Here is a 5,000-nt window from a genome sequence, read left to right as displayed (position 1 = left end):
GGTCTCTCCTGTAGCCTATCAGAGGAGAGTGGGGTCTCTCCTGCCCTATCAGAGTGGAGTGGGGTCTCTCCTGCCCTATCAGAGTAGAGTGGGGTCTCTCCTGTAGCCTATCAGAGGAGAGTGGGGTCTCTCCTGCCCTATCAGAGTGGAGTGGGGTCTCTCCTGTAGCCTATCAGAGTGGAGTGGGGTCTCTCCTGCCCTATCAGAGTGGAGTGGGGTCTCTCCTGCCCTATCAGAGTGGAGTGGGGTCTCTCCTGCCCTATCAGAGTGGAGTGGGGTCCCTCCTGTAGCCTATCAGAGTAGAGTGGGGTCTCTCCTGTAGCCTATCAGAGTAGAGTGGGGTCTCTCCTGCTTAATAATGTAGCCTATCAGAGTGGAGTGGGGTCTCTCCTCTCTTCAGGACATTACACACACAACCACAACCACACACACACACACACAACACACACACACATACTCACTCAGACACACTTACACTGCGCATGGACATAACAGGAGAAATAATCCCATGATCAATCCCATGATAGTTTTCTTTGCCCTCCGTTATCGTACCTTCGTGTGCTGCATATCAGAAATAGCCAACAGAAAAGCTAAGACGGAGACGGTTCCTGTTACCATGGAAACAATAAACGAAGCTAGCTTTAGTATCTACATAGCTACTGCATATCAGAAATGGCTAACAGAAAAGTTTTGAAAAGGTACGATAACGGAGGGCAAAGAAAACTATGCATGGTCTTGGTCATGCTTATATCAAATTGTGTATATGTACAAAAATGTGTATATTTGAATGTGTGTATTTCACTGCTATAAAAATATAGATAGCAGGTGTTTGATGGTTGTTTACATTTGCCTTCTCTGTCAGTAGTTTGAGTATGCTATGCTAGGCTATTTGCAGATTCTGTTCCGTTTTTCTCAATGATGGTCAAATTCAATATTAGTAGTTAAAGAAGCACTATTTCGATCATTTAGATTTCGTTTCAGTATTTCAAAGTGAATGAGCTGTGGGAGCACAAGAACAGTGAGCGTCTAGCAGCGATTATCATAGACATATATGATGTATGTACATATGCCTGTGGCGATTTATAGCCTTACTATCAAGATTCTAAGTAACATGGAGACAAAACTTTTTTTTTTATTCCTCGTAGATCATAAACCATTCAATATATAAACGAATCAATGAAATCGGTTGAGAAATGTAAACGCTATAGTGCTTTTTATCCAGAAAAGCAGGAGCTCCCCCATTCACTTGCGTGTGTTTACTGGCCAGTCATCACCTCCCCAAGATGGCGGCGAGTTGACACGCGAGCCAAGGGCCAACGGGGCGTCTATGTATATATGTCTATGCTTTTGGCTATCAGTCAGTGATTCTCAAGAGTCGTTCGAAAGCCATCAGCTACTTTTTAATCGCTTAATATTGTGCCTAAACGGTCACTACGTAACCCAGACGCCTTTTGGCTATCAGTCAGTGAGTCTCAAGAGTCGTTCGAAAGACATCAGCCACTTTTTAGTCGCTTAAGATTGTTGCACAACGGGGGAATTGCTAATCGCTAACGAGATGCTAGTGGCTAAACCTATGTGCTTACTTACAGGAGACTGGCAGCCAATATTAAGCGCCTAAAAAGCAGCTGATGGCTTTCGAACAACTCTTGAGACTATCTGACTGATAGCCAAAAAAGTGTCCGGGTTACAGTGTCTATTTAGGCACAATATTAAGAGACTAAGCTGTAGTTTTAGCTACACCTGCCTTGCAGGTATCCTGTAGCAAATTTCAACAGGTTTCGCCGCTAGCATCTCGTTAGCGATTAGCAATTACTCTGTTGTGCTCTACAGTTAAAGGTGCTGCAAACAATTCCCTGTTTTGTGAAAATGTAATTGTGGGTGCCGTCAGATATGTCTAATAATCACAACACATTAAGGACTTTCTTAGAGCAACACAACAAAGGCATTGCTAATCGCTAACAAGATGCTAGCGCGAACCTGAAATTCGATTACTTTGATACTGTAACAAACTAGCGAGTCAACAACTTTCCTAACACAGTCAAACATCAAGCACATGGTTGTTTTGCTTGGTTTATGGCAGGTCAAATACAGGCAAGCTGGTCTCAGGTAATGGGAGATGCTCTGGGGTAAATTGCGTTATTGAGGTATTTAATGCAGCGCAAGTCTGTCACTTCCAAAAAAAAGTGTCCGGGTGACGTAATGTTAGCGTTGGTATAGCAACTGTCACTCAAGAGTCGTTCGAAAGCCAATATTACATCACCTGGACCCCTTTTGCTATGACGGTACCATGGCAACAGGGTCGCGTGGCACACTTGACCCCAGATGAGCTGATAACCACCTGATGATATTACCTGATAAGTTGACTTTTAGAATTGTAAATAAAAAATCCCAACCGTTTTATTTTGTCTTTACTTTGCATACAAACAAGGTGCAAAGCACAAACTATTCAAATAATACTAGAGAACAATTTACAAAGTGCAAGGGCAGCATAATGTCTTTAGGCATATGATCAGTCCTGTTGTTTATAGAGCAGGCTGTATGAGCACTTATAGAGCAGCTATAGGGGTGGGAAATGAATTGATGCAATTCTTCGATGAGCGATACCATGGCAACAGTGTCGCGTGGCACACTTGACCCCAGATGACCTGATAACGACCTGACATTCTTACCTGACATGCTGACTTTTGGCCATTCAATAGAATTGTAATAAAAAAAAAATCCCAACTGTTTCAAAACCTGATTGGTGTTTTATTTTCAATACTACGCAAAAGAAGAAAAGTTGTATTCGTTCAACATGCTGTACACTGTGTGCATTGATTCAGTACAACATGCTGTTGTGACACAGCCTGACTCATAAGCTGTGTCAACTAAAATGGGAGACGGACGAGGGATGAACGAAGTAACAATCATTTATTACAAAGATAATGAAATAAGAATAACAACAGTCAAAACGCAGCCGTCTGCAACGGGGAAGGGATCTCTCCCGGGAACTGGAGAAGGAGTGCTGATATAGGCCACAGAGCCACACCGGCCACAGAGCCAAACCGGGCTGATGACCCACCACTCCAAACAGGAAACCTGGAAAAGAGCCAGCAAGAGGGAAAAGACCCCTAGTGGCGTGGAGGGGTCGTCACACTGTACACAGTCTGCATTGCTTCAGTCCAACAGGCTGTACCCAGAGTGCATTGCTTCAGTCCAACAGGCTGTACCCAGAGTGCATTGCTTCAGTCCAACAGGCTGTACCCAGAGTGCATTGCTTCTGTCCAACAGGCTGTACACAGAGTGCATTGCTTCGGCCCTCTTATCTTCCTGCACCCTGCTCATCATAGCAGCCACCAGCTCACCAAATCTAGAATACTCATCCCTGAACACCATCTTCTTCTTCTGCCCGTCCAGCCTGCGCCCTTCCTGCCGGATCATCTGCCCGTCGTCCTGCCCTCTCTGCCCCCTCTGCCCGTCGTCCTGCCTCCTCTGCCCGTCCAGCCGGATCATCTGCCCGTCGTCCTGCCCTCTCTGCCCCCTCTGCCTGTCGTACTGCCCCCTCTGCCCTCTCTGCCACCTCTGCCTGTCGTGCTTCCCCCTCTGCGCCCTCTGCCTTTTCTTCCGGCCCCTGCGGGACAGAGGAGATGCCAGCCTCATGGCGGCTGGAGGGGTGGACAGAGCCGGTACACTGGGGAGCGGAGAAACTGAGGTGGATGTCTCGGGGGAGGCCTCATGTGTTTGGGTGGGTGGCTGGACAGAGGCCTCGGGTGAAGAGGTGGATGGCTGGACAGAGGCCTCGGGTGAAGAGGTGGATGTTTCGGGGGAGGCCTCAGGTGTGGCTGGGGTGGATGGCTGGACAGAGGCCTCGGGTGTTGGGGTGGATGGCTGGACAGAGGCCTCGGGTGAAGAGGTGGATGGCTGGACAGAGGCCTCGGGTGAAGAGGTGGATGTTTCGGGGGAGGCCTCAGGTGTGGCTGGGGTGGATGTCTCGGGGGAGGCCTCATGTGTTGGGGTGGGTGGCTGGACAGAGGCCTCGGGTGAAGAGGTGGATGTCTCGGGGGAGGCCTCAGGTGTGGCTGGGGTGGATGGCTGGACAGAGGCCTCGGGTGTTGGGGTGGATGGCTGGACAGAGGCCTCGGGTGAAGAGGTGGATGTCTCGGGGGAGGCCTCAGGTGTTGGGGTGGATAACGAAGGTCCTTTCTTCGTGGCTACGTTGCAAGGTGAGGGCTGTTCATGATAATAAAAGAACAGAAAGTCTGTTAGCAATATGAAAATGGCATATGACTACAATGGTGAAAGTAACATAACTGTATTCATTACATCAACAATGTATACACTTTAAAGTGGCATTATGTAGCAATTGTCCTTCAGGATTAGGGTTAGTATAAGCAGTTTTCTCTTAAAATAACAGCTTTAAAAAAATTGGGGCGCTACAATGACTTAATATGGAGAATCGCCTCCGTGCCATTGCCATACCAGGGTCCGTAGGCAAATGACTGGTTTATGTAAGTTTGCCTGAAGCCGCCCGGTTTTTACTGTCTGCCAAACTAGTAAGTAGCTTATTTGTCGTCTTGCTCTGTCTTGTGTTGCACTTGCTTGATGTTTGACTGTGTTAGGACAGTTGTTGACTAACTAGTTTGTCATAATGTCAAAGTCAGCACATTTTAAGAGATTTCGTTAGTTTTTGCCGCTAGCATATCGTTAGCGATTAGCAATTGTTCCGTTATGCTACTTTAGGAACAGACAGTTGGTCTTTGTCCTTGCATTTTAAGTCTATGACCAGAAGTCTTGGTTATGGAATGGATTACTAACGAAAATGACGAGATAGAAAACATATAGGCAATACACATAGGCAATACACGCTACTGCTAGTGTGCCGACTCGCCCAGAGTTGTTCTTTAGCGATATGAAAACAGCCTGTAGCTACCATGGCAAAGGTTTCAGGCAATTGCATTCCAGCTACAATGCAGACTCATTTACCACCAGGGTTCTTGCACCATTTCAAAAGTAAATGTAAT

Source organism: Clupea harengus, chromosome 9 (assembly GCF_900700415.2).
Source record: "Clupea harengus chromosome 9, Ch_v2.0.2, whole genome shotgun sequence".
Lineage (NCBI taxonomy): Eukaryota > Metazoa > Chordata > Actinopteri > Clupeiformes > Clupeidae > Clupea > Clupea harengus.
The sequence above is the reverse complement of the archived record's forward strand: the minus strand, read 5'-3'. Positions refer to the sequence as shown.